Genomic DNA, 13,171 nt, shown 5'->3' with positions numbered 1-13,171 from the left:
TGCTTCATTTATCCAATCTGGTTGGATAATATAAATAGAACAAAATAATGCTTCCACATCCTCATCCTTGAAGAGTCTTCCCATTCGGTAAGGTTGCCATTTTTTAAGTGCATGTAATATTGCCAACATTTCCTTCTCATAAATAGCTTGCTTGAGATGTAGCAGTAAAAATACCCAATCACCTACATCAAAATTTTTTTCACTACGATGTTGATCTACCTGTTGTTTCGTTTGATTTTGCACCACAGTGGCGTTATCCTTCAAAAGTTGGAGAACTTGTTGTTGATGCTCGATGTGATCTTTCACTGCTTGAACCTTTTTCTTCTTGATATGTCCTTCTATCTCTAGAGTTTGAGGAGTGGTAATTTCTTCCAATACTTTACAAGATATGGTCGGATTCATTTCTTGATGCTCGATGTGATCTTTCACTTCTTGAACATTTTTCTTCTTGATACGTCCTTCTATCTTGATGGTTTGAGGAGTGGTAATTTCGAACAATGAATTACAAGATATGGTTGGATTCATTTCTTCTTTCCCGATTTTATCTTTCACTTCTTGCACCTTTTTCTTCTTGATATGTCCTTCTATCTTGAGAGTTTGAGGAGTGGTAATTCTTGCCAATGCTTTACAAGATATGGTCTGATTCATTTCTTCTTTCTTTGGGGTGGGGTCCTGGCGTACATCTTCTTCTTTTGATGTTTCTTGATCCTTTTCTTCCTCCTCTTCATATTCTATGTAAAATAATTTCTTCTCAGCACACTTATGACCTTTAGTGAATTTGATATCACAATTGTAACAAAGCCCTTTTTCTCTTTTTTCTTCCAATTGTTGTGGTGTAACCCTTGTAGGTTGTGGAAGGCTAGAAGAAACAACACGTCCATCTTTAAATTTGTGAGCGGTAGACTTCCTTGTTGCCATGATTTTACATTCAAATATGTCACAAAACCCTTTTACTCTTTCCAATTGTTGTGGTGTTGCCCTAAAGAAGGTGTTGCTCTTTGTATCCTCATAATGTGCTATCATTTCCTCCGTGAGAATTGACCACGTAACAAGTTGTTTACGAGAACAAAGCCCTTTATACCATAAAAATTGATCCGGTTCTAAATATGAAGATGCAATACATACCTTTTGTAACAGTGGTACACCATGTAGATCAAAATATTTCTCCATTTGAAGTATCCAATTTACCGGATCCTTGCCATCAAACTTCCTCATCTTGCTTTTTCTTGATTTTAGGACCTCGATCTTGAAACGACTGTAACTCTGTACTTGCGGATATTTAAGTTCTGAAATTGCTACCTATAGTAGCCCTCTGTGTCCTCTTTCCAATGCCACCAGTCCAGAAGAGCGAACTTGTATGAAGTTCCACGTGTCAATTTTTCAACCTTTGACTTTGAAAAATATATACAAGAAAACTGAAGTCCGTCCTCTTTCTGTAACTTCTTACGAAATTTCAATCCGATGCTCAGAGAGAAAGTTATGACGATTTTCCCCAGGTCACCTGTTTTGATTGTAATTCAAGAGTCTGCAAAAATACCAACTTCCTCAGATCATATCTCTGCAAATATCACGCAAAAATCTCTGAAATTCGGATCCAAGGTTCAATGCGATTTCTTCTCAAATGGGTTTTTTTTGCGACTTCTGAAACGTCACAGAAAAAAAGTTATAGCGAAAATTCCACGATGACCTGTTTGGAGCAGCGAAACCCTAGAATCCAAAGCTCTGATACCAAATGTTATGAAACCAGCTTAAGAAAAGATAGAAAAGATAGATCAACGCCTTAGAATTCAGCCTCTTCGAGGGGGAAACCTCTTTTACATTACATAAATGAACAATTCTTGGATGATACAAATGAAAAGACCTCCTTTCTATATATAGGAGTCTAAGGGGTCATAACATAATCAGAGCCGACATTACTATAATAATGTAAGGGCACAATAATAACAATAGTGGGCTTCTATGGGGCACAATAGTAACAATATGGGCACAACATGGGTACATCAATATAATAAGTGGGTTATACTAATAACAATAAGGGGTTACACTAGTAGTATAGGGGCCTAACAATCATTATGATGTTTATCATGTTGTTCATATTTTATGAGGTTGACATTTTTGTTGAGATAGAGCAGGAGATGTAGATCATCAAAGAGAGGTTACAACACTAGACCTTAGGGTAAGTGTGGATCGTCATACATGTTTGTACATTTGGCATGCATGTATTTTGGTTAGTGGTTGTTATAAGCATTATGTTTATGGAAATGTTTTTCATTCTATTACTGTTGTGGTTACATGCATGCTAAATTCTAGTTGATCAGTGTGGTCATATACACATGCATTGAATAGTCATAAATGGTAGTAACTTGTTGTTGTATGAATTGTGGTCATATGCATGATGATTATGGTCATTGCATTTAAGATCTTGATGCTACTATGTATTGTTCTATTTTGGATTGGTTTGTGCAGATAGTTATGGTTATGATATTCAGGTATGAGTCTATATACTTGTGATATTGTGTCATACTAATCTATACTGACTTGTGCAGATGTCATAGCCTCCCCTAAGATACATTGAGGTATGAGTGTGATTACGTCATCTGTTTATTTTATCTAACATGGTATGTTTACAGGTTGTCTGAATGTTTTATTAATTGCATGATATCAGTATGTGTCTATACGATTGCATGAAGGAATGATATTGTTTTAAGACAATTGTACTAACACAATATGCGCTGAGGCAACTGATATGCACTTGAGTGAAAATGGGTGCTAATTGTAGTAGTATGACTAACGAATTTGAGTTTATTGTTGATTATGACATGGTCGTTAGTATTGGTAAATGATGACTTCAAATTAATAGACACAATGTCTTGATATTTGGAATGTGTGATTGACATTTGTGAACAGTTGCAGGGAAACATGCTTCGTATTAACATGACAAGGTAACAATTGATTTGTCTATATAACTAATGGTTGGGTGATGTGATAACATCTAATAAGACTCAATTGCAGCAATGAAAAAGGTAAAAGAAAGGAATTGGGTGGTAATTCCTTTTTCTATGTTTGAAAACCACAATTCCAAATGAATGAGTGCTTTGCATGAATACATGAGGTCTTCTTAGCCTTGATTTTGTCTGACATTATGTGGATATGTGCTAGATTCATGAACATGTATTTGACAGGTATAATAACTTATTTTCAGTTATGACTAGACTTGTCAAGGAATTGGAGTCCCTTGAGAGATGATATATGTACATGTTTAGTTACAAGATAGTGTGCTTGGAACAACGAGGTAAGTAATTAATATATTGTTATATTTATTTATGCACTAACAATTGTGTGTTTATGGCAGTATGATGCAAGTAATTGCATGAAAAAAGAGACTGCCATGAAATCTTGAAGAAGGCTCGGGTTGAGCTTTCCTTTGGAAGCACTGGGAACCCATGGGGTTGAGTCATGGTGTCTCTTACTAGTTTTGTGCTTTCGGTGCTTTGTGACTTGCTTGCGCTTGATTTGCAGTTTTTTTTATGTCTGGTGCATGACCATGCCACTTTGTTGTGATGTAGTATTGCAATCGGTTTTCCATGGTTTTCTTCTTGTTTGTTTCTTGTTCTTTCCTTTTATGTTTTGAGGGTCTTGGGAATTGGTTGGGGAAAGAGGAAAGTTAATGGAGCTCAGGGAGAGTTGAATGAAACCCAATAGATAATATAAGACCCAGATGAAGCCCGGTGCATGTATAAGGGCAGTTGGAGGCAATATTATGACAACCAATTACATTGGTTGGGTCCATTGGGATAAATGGACGGTGACATGAGAGTCATGAGAAAGGTAAAGTAAATGGATTTGAGTCATTAGATGCCTTGGCTATGTTTGGAATTGTTGTTCTCAACGTTGTGCATATGTTGCATGGATAAAGGGAGTTCTCTTAACCTTGAACTTATGACATATGGTAATTGTGTTGATGATTATGCTAATGCCTATATATGTATATATGTATGTACATATGCCATTGTAAGACAGGGTCATCGGGGATCATGATTGATTTATGCTAATGTTTATATGTATGTATGTCGTTGTCTGTCAGGGTCGTCAAGGATCATTCTCATGGAAGAATGATTGCCTATGCAAGTGAATGGCATGAAGAGGTTCCTGATTTTATGAGGAATCAAGTGGAAAGAGTAGCCTTGACAAATCTATGGGGTTAGTATCACGTGGATGTGAATTGATATTATGTGTTTATGCTATGCCTATGTTTATGTTATGGAAAGTAAAACTGAAGGATACATCAATTGAATGAAAGCAGTGGGATCTGTGGCATGCTGGGACAAGCATGGATAGTGCAGATACACTAGAGGTGCCCGGTAGAGACAACGTGGTCTCTGGATGTGCAATACTATTATTCTGTATATGTTGTACATGTTGTACTTGTAAGGTTGTGCACATGCGGTGCTATGCATATATGGTGTTGCGTACATCTTGTATATGTGATGTTATGCATATATGGTGTTATGTACATGTTGTATATGCATTGTTGTAGTGCTATGTACAAATGGTGTTGTGTACATGAGGTGAGGTGTACACATTGTACGTACAATGTTGGGCATATATAGTGTTGTGTGCATGTTGTACATGTGGTGCTATGTACATGTTATACATGTGGTGTTGTGTGCATGCGTTGTTGTGTACACATTGTGCAGGTGGTGACGTGTGCACACGATGATGTGTAGATGTGGTGTTGTGTACACGTTGTGAGGGTGGTGTCGTATATATGTGGTTTTGTGTACAAATTGTGCAGGTGGTGTTGTGTATAGGTGGTATTGTGTACATGTGGTACATGTGGTATTGCATGCATATCATACATATTGTGTTGTGTACATGTGTTATTTTGTAGTCGTGGTATCATGACATGTGTGTTCATTATGTTGTACTCTATGTACGTATATGTTATGCATTGTACATGAGGTGTAGGTGTATGCATTGTGTTGTGGTATATACAGGGTGTAGGTGTATGTGTTGTGTTGTACACTGGGTGTAGGTGTATTTGTTGTGTTTTACATCGAGTATAGGTGTATGTATTATATGGCGGGTCTGTGTGCATGTATTGCATGGTGTTCTTTGTTGTATGTGTGTGGTGTACACTCAGGTGTATGTGTACGCGATTGAAGAGAAGCAGAGGCACTGGGTGTTTTTTGGGTGTTGTAATTGATCCAGTGTGTGTATGGAAAGAGCCAAGGCATGAGAAAAGAACCAATTGAAGGATAAGTATGAATATTTTAATTTAGTTTTGACTATGCATGTGATCTATGATTTTGATTTATGATGGTTGCGTTTTGAGCTCAATTGATGTGATATTCTTATACATGATGATTTGATCAAAGAGCTAGTTTGACTTATTGTGACATGAAGTAAATAGAATTGTAGGTGTACCTTATTGACGAGCTACTAATGAGGTATGATTTGAATTTATTTCAATTTGTTTCGAGTCTAATGAGAATTATGTGCTTGGTACAGGAAAGCATGGAAATGCTTGGTTTGGGGGCTTGGATTGAATGCCAGAGAAATAGAAAGAAAAAAAAAATGGAATTAGAACAAGAAACAATGTACTGGTAAAGCATTTAGGAGCAGGGCCATCATGGGACAATGGTACCCAATAGTGTCCATTGGTTACAATGAGCATTCTATAACCGATATGATGGTTTTGAGGTAGGGATATGCCTTGGTTTTTTGGGCATTCTGATGTGAGGAATCCTTTCCAAGGTATGAATCACCCGAGATAGGGGATGCTGAGGAACTTGGAAGGTGAGTGAATGCACAGAAGGGGGTTACCAGATTTCCCGAGGGACTGTGTAGCAGAGAAGGGAAGGCTGGGGGATGGATTTGTTTTGGTCATTAGCATTGCTAGATGGAATCAGATGCATATTGAGTGTGCCCTTGAACAATGAGTCGATAATTGTTCACTGAGAGAACAAGTAGCGCAAAGATCATAGTGCTAGATATTGGATGCAGACGTTGACTTTGGCAGTGGATTTTGGACTTCTTAGGAAGGAGGTGAATCCTGGTATTACTTTGAGGGTGGAGGTGTGAGCCTCTATATTCCCTTGTGGCCAATGCAGGCTATGTATCCTTCATTATTTATCAGTTGAGGCAAAGGAGTTTTGGTATATGTACATATTTATGCATGGTTATTATTGTAAATACTATAATGAGTTGTGTTATAAGCTCTAGTAAACGGTATGATTGTCATGTTTTCAGCATGACGTCATTGTAAATACTGCAACGAGCTGGGTTATAAAGCTCCATGGGTAATATGTTTTTTTTTTCAGTGGTCTGCTGGTCATAAGTGTCATAAAACATTGAGGATGGTGTTCCCCTAAGGGGGAGGGGTCTGTCACAACCCCGGGTTAAAAGTTCATGTAATAAAGTTAATAAAGGAAAAATAAGACCAAGGTCATGAGACATGTATTCCAAGCTAAATGTTGTACAAAACATCCTAGTGGGTGTTCATTTCAGTTTATTATGGCTAAGGAAATTGGCAAAGGCATTGGCAAAAGAATTGAAAAGGAAAAGAGGCATTAATTGGAATTTTATTTATGAAAATAATGGAAAATAGGAGAAAAGGAAGGTGAAAGGTAACAAAATTGCATGTGAGGAGGAAATTGAAGTAAAATTATGGGAAATTGAAGAAAATAGAGACCCTAATAATAAAAATACTTCTAAGGATTAGTTCACAACTTTTTTTACTTAACCTTTTGTCAGTTTTAGCTTGTAGCTCTCTCTATTCTCTCATACTCTTGCAAACTTAGATCATTCTTGGAGCACTCTAGCATTAGAGAAAGGAAGGCAAAGGAAGGACAAGAAAGCGAAGGAAGGGAAGGATCAAGCAAGGAAAATTTGGATCAAGAAGATTCAACATGAATACTTCCATGCAACAGGTTGCATGTGTGAGTTCCTAGCTAGTATGTGAATGCATGGTACTTACATGTATGTATTTGGTTATCTTGTTGTCATTGGCATGGATTTTTCTAGGTGCAACAATGGTTTCATCCTTGCATTGCCATTTTCAGATAGCCATGGTGTGATGGGATTCTTTCATTTGGTAGAGCTTTGGATTGCTGGATGGTTTTGGAACCGGGTGAGGTTGTCTTAGGAAAATTCCCAAGGGCCTAGGAATCCCTTGACCAGTCTTGGTGGGATTACGATAAAACCTTAGGGTGGAGATGAGAAAATTCCTTAAGGTATTGATGAAGAAATATAAAGGCATCGAGGCTTGTTTGGGCCTAGGAATCTCTTGACTGGTGTTGGTAGGATTGTGGTACAACCTAGTAGTGTATATTCTTGTTTGGGCCTAGGAATCCCTTGATTGGTGTTGGAGGGATTGCGGTAAATCCTGTTTGTTTGGGCACTTGTTTTGGGCCTAAATGTCCCTTGACCGGTTTTGGCAGGATTACAACAATTTGATGATGGAGATCACCCCTCCTGGGATACGTCTGCAGGTTTAGCTTCCAATGTTGGGCCTTTAAATTATATTCTCAAATTTTTAATTACATCAATTTACATATCTCAACTTGCAAAAAATGATATTGCCATTGAGTTCAGAACACCCAAAAACCCATGCCTAGGCTCTTCTTGGGCTCAAAAACGTTGAAGAATGACCAAGTTAGGCCTATTTCTCCAATTCTCTATCATCTGCCCTACAAATTGATACAATTGGCTAACTATTCTATGAAATCCACCTTTTCGTTGACTGCCAAGGGATAATTTCACCTGGGATCAGTGAGATTCTTGTCACAATTGGTGCAATTTGTCACCTACTTAACCACGCTCATAAGGCCTTAAGTGTTGATTTCTTTGGCATTGGTCCTAGTTATATGGGCCATGTGGCCAAGGGTTGGGCTACACACCCGCCCCTTTGGCTATGCATTGGGTAGTGGTCATGCGTCAACAATAAGACCAAGGGTCAAGCCTATCCACCCGCCCCCTTCGCCATGACTCTACCCAACAATTACGTTGGTCTGTTGGAACTGAGGGTTGAGGCCTATCTACCCACCCCCTATGTTGTTAACCCCAGTCATGTCAATGCATAAAAACCTGGGGATGGGGCCAGGTTCCCTATTCCCTTCCCCTAATGCACCAACAACTTCAATTCAAATATAACTAGAGTTCCATTTCAGTTAAGAACTATTGTTGTGGTTTAACGGTAAACGATGGTATTACTTTGTAGGAGCTTTAGGGGTCAAACCCCCTCAAGGCCCTTCAACCTTGTTACATTTTTTTCCCCAAAAACAGTGGGCCATGTGGCTTTGTCTCATTAGGCCATGTGGCACCTCCTAATTGGGTCACTCGTTCAATCAACAACCATTCACAAAATGCCAACCCGACCTATATGAACCTGCCATGTGTCAGCACAAAATTGGTCCATCTAACACATTACCCTGCATAGTTAGCTGGTGACGTTAATTGTACAACCTGCTGAGTCAACAACCAAGTCAACCCTGCAAGTTAACTTTTTAGCTGTTGGGAGAAAACTTCAAAACATCATAGCTTTCTCATACGACATCGGATTGAGGTGATTCAAGCAACGTTGGAATCAAGACAACGAGCACTACGATTTGGCATTGGTTTCAAGGAATTTTGAACATATTTTTGATCTCATAGATAAAAATGGATCTCTTCTTAAATGATTTAACAAGAGATTTAGATCTCTCAATGTATAATGGTAACATTGATAAAATATACCACAATTTTACTACAACCCTTTCCAATACCATTAGTAGATCCTCTACCAAGGTATTGTATAAAAACAACAATAGGAGTTCCAACCCTTGGGTATGATAATGATTGTAAGATTTCCAAGAAAGAAATTAGAGATGCTCCTAACAAAACTATAAAGCTTGAAAAAATAAGTGTGTACAAAGATCTTATCAAAAGGAAGATAAAGTACTATATAAATATGATGCAAGAGTATCTTCTTAATCTCTCTAAAGTTGAGCCTAACAAGTTTTGGAGGAATATTCTTACCTGTAAAACGAAAGAAAATAATTTGATCCCTTTAAAGGAATGGGATATCTATCTTAAGAACATTCATGACTCCTTGGACACCATGGACAACATCGTAAAGACTCCTATAGAGGAAGACATATTTTCTTTGGTAGACGTGGAGTTCAGGATTAAGAAGGATATTAAAGGTTACCAAGCTGAAAATTTCAAAATGGGAAGGTCTACTCTTATCTCTCATATACACAAACTCCTCAATTTGGCGGTGAAACACGACTTCCCTAAGCCTTGGACCCAAAGCCTTATTGTTCCTATCGTTAAAAGTGGGGATAAAAATGTTCCCTCTAACTATAGGACTATCATAATTAGCCATATTTTAGGCAAATTGTATGGTCTCATTTAGGAAAAGAAGATTAGCTTTTGACTTGAAATCCATGGTAAAAGAGTTAAAGGGCAAGTTGGTTTTATGAGACACACTCTACTACTAACCACCTTTTCACTCTTAATGCCATTGTCGAGGAGTGTCAAAATAGTAAAATTGATTAATTGTGTTGGTTTGTTGACTTTAGAAAAGGTTTCAACATAATTCCTTGGGAGAAGTTATGGCATAGACTCAATGAGATAATGGTTCCTCTCAAGTTGAGGGTTGTTGTAACTAGGGAATATGAGAATGATATTTGCAAGGTTAAGACCACCAAGGGTTGGTATGAGGAGATTAAATGCAATGTCGAAGTTAATCAAGGATGTCCCGTGTCCCCCATAATTTTTGGCATTTACATTAATAAGCTAGAAGAGCTTTTAGAAGCTGTAGGATTTTATGGATGCAAGCTCAATGGTATAGTCATTACTCTTCTCCTTTATGTTGGTGATATATTTCTTCTAACTAGAAGCCCTAATGATCTTGACAAGTAACTTAGAATCCTCCATGATTATTGATCCAAGATGGGTATGATTGTCAATACCAACAAAGACTAAACTCCTGATAATTAAACCCCAAAAGATCAACTATGATAATTTAATTTATGATAACAATTACTTGGAGAAGGTTTCCTCATACAAATATTTATATATTGATATTCATCATTAGCTCTGTTGTAGCATCCGTTTTCATTTTAATTTTATTTTCAGTTTTATCAGAAAGATAAAAAAAATCAAATATTATGTTCTAACGAAACTAAAAGAAAATGTGGAAATCCGAAAGAAGTGATTTATTTTATATTATTAATTGCTTTTGAACGTGAGAAACCCAGGAGAGGATCTAAACCGTCCGGTTGACATGCAACAGATCTAACGGTAATCAGGGTTAACAAGCACAGAGGATAACTCCAAAATCGAACGTGATAAATTATAAAACCGAGTTAAACCTCAGTTAATCAGGGTCGTCCGCTTGAAGGATTCAGATCCGACGGTAATTGCGTGGTTAACAAGGATGAATTTTAATCCAAAAAATGGATGCGATGGTTTATGGAATGTGATCTAATCCATTGAAGTTCGGATCGATCACAACTGCTCATCAAGAAGGGACGAGATTCGACGGATATCGCGTCAAAAAGTGCACGGGTTTTATTATAAATTTCAGACCCGAGAAGTGTATGAACTACAGCTTTGTTTCCTTTCATTTCTGTGGGGAAGGTAAAGGTTTGTGGAAAAGGCGGACCCAATATGTTATGAACTAGAGTTTATTTCCTTTTGGGTTCCGGCCATAAGCGTTTAAGGACAGATCGACGGTGATTGGTCGGGCTTCTTTGTGATTCCACCAATTACAATGCTTCCGATATATACATGGGCCATAAGGGTTTCTTTGTGTTTCCGCCAATCAAAACACTTACGATATATACGTGGGCCCATAACCCATAGGTCTACGCACATAATTTTATAGAGATGCAACTTTGCTACGTTAAAGCAGTTTAGATGTCATTAGGACATCTACATGATCACATTTTGCAGAATACAAGACCACATACTCAAGTCATAGATTCGAACAATGAGCAGTAATCACCAGTCATATTCTAATTTTTGTTACTTCTTGTTATTTTGTTTTCTTGAGAAGAATGAGGTTTCTTTTACCCTCCAATGCAATGTTTTGTAATGACTCTTACTTTAGACAGTTAGGAGATAGTTAAGCAGTTTGACAGTTTTGGTGGTTATCAACTGTCCCATGATGTATAAGAAGAGGAAAAAATATAGAAAACAGGTGTGAATTTTGAAGAGCTTGGAGGCTATGCTATTGTATTCTTGATAAAATTGATGATTAATGAAAGAATCAGGAATTTTCCACACATTGTTGGGTATGATTTCGTAATTTCTTTGTTATGTGTCATCATGTGTCTTCCTTTCTTTAAGTATGGTAATGAAGTTGTAGGTATTTTTTTACTTATGTGAATGAAGTTAAAATTCCTTAAAATAGTGCTCCTGTACTTAAAGTTCCTACTTCTACATTTCTTTTAAGTTACAGATAATAGTTTATGTGAAAAAACAACATATTGAAAAAACAACAGGATGAGCAGATTCAAGAACAAAATGATGGCTTTTGAACGTGAGAAACCCAGGAGAAGATTTGGTCCGTCTGATCAACAGGAAACAAATCTAGCAGTAATCGCATGCTAACAAGCGCGGATGATAACTCCAAAATTGGATGCGAGAAATTATAAACTGAGTTAAAACCTCAGTTAATCAGGGTCGTCTGCTTGAAGGATTTAGATCCGACAGTAATCATGGGCTTAACAAGGATGAAGTTTAATCCAGAAAACAAATGCGATGGTTTATGGAATGTGATTTAATTCTTTAAAGTCCGGATTGATCACAACCACTCATCAAGAAGGGATGAGATCCGACGAATATCGCGTCAAAAAGTGCATGGGTTTTATTATAAATTTCGGACCCAATAAGTCTATGAACTGCAGCTTTGTTTCCTTTCATTTCCATGGGGAAGGTAAAGGTTTGTGGATAAGGCAGACCCGATATGTTTTGAACTAGAGTTTATTTCCTTTTGGGTTTTGGCCATAAGCATTTAAGGATAAATCGACAATGATTGGTCGGGTTTCTTTGTGATTCCGCCAATTAGAATGCTTCCGATATATATGTGGTCCATAAGGGTTTCTTTGTGTTTCCACCAATCAAAACACTTCCAATATATACGTGGGCCCATAACCCACAGGTCTATGCACAAAATTTTGTAAAGATGCAGCTTTGTTGCATTAAAGCAGTTTAGCTGTCATCAGGACATCTACATGATTACAGTTTGCAGAATACAGGACCACATACTCAAGTCATAGATTCGAACAGTGAGCAGCCATCACCAGTCATATTCTAATTTCTGTTAATTCTTGTTATTTTGTTTTCTTGAGAAGAATGAGGTGTCTTTTACCCTCCAATGTAATGTTCTGTAATGACTGTTACTTTAGACAGTTAGGAGATAGTTAAGCAGTTTGACAATTTTGGTGGTTACCAAGTGTCCAATGATGTATAAGAAGAGGCAAAATTATAGAAAAAGGGTCCAAATTTTGAAGAGCCTGGAGGCTATGCTATTGTATTCTTGATAAAAATGATGATTAATGAAAGAATCAGGAATTTTCCACACATTGTTGGGTATGATTTCATAATTTCTCTGCTATGTGTCATCATGTGTTTTCCTTTCTTTAGGTATGGTAATGAAGCTGCGGGTATTTGTTTACTTATGTGAATGAAGTTACAATTCCTTAAAAGAGCGCTCTTTTACTTAAAGTTCCTACTTCTACATTTCTTCTAAGTTACAGATAATAGCTTCTGTAAAAAAACAACATATTGTCTCTAACTTCTCAAAGCGTTACAGATAATAGTTTCTTTGAAAAACAACATATTGTCTCTAACTTCTCAAAGCATTCTTCACTCAGCATTTATATAAAGTAATCAAATGGCATTCTGAGACTTCCATATCAGCTAAGTATTAACGGTTAAAGGTTAGGCCCTTCAGGTCCTTCACTTGAGGATACGTCATACAAATAAGTGACAAGAATAATGAACATTAATGTCTTCAACATAATTTCTACACAACCAAGAAATTGGTTTCTTAAGGGACAACATTAATTGGCGCCATTGCCAGGGAACGAAGTCAAGAACACTTTTCCCTGGGTTTTTAATATTTTCCTCTGGTTGTTCAGTGAGGAGGAAATATTTGGTTGTATTGAACAGAAAATAA

The sequence above is a fragment of the Pinus tabuliformis genome, chromosome X (genome assembly GCF_031772625.1).
Source record: "Pinus tabuliformis cultivar Carrire ecotype Pingquan chromosome X, CPIR1, whole genome shotgun sequence".
NCBI lineage: Eukaryota > Viridiplantae > Streptophyta > Pinopsida > Pinales > Pinaceae > Pinus > Pinus tabuliformis.
The sequence above is the reverse complement of the archived record's forward strand: the minus strand, read 5'-3'. Positions refer to the sequence as shown.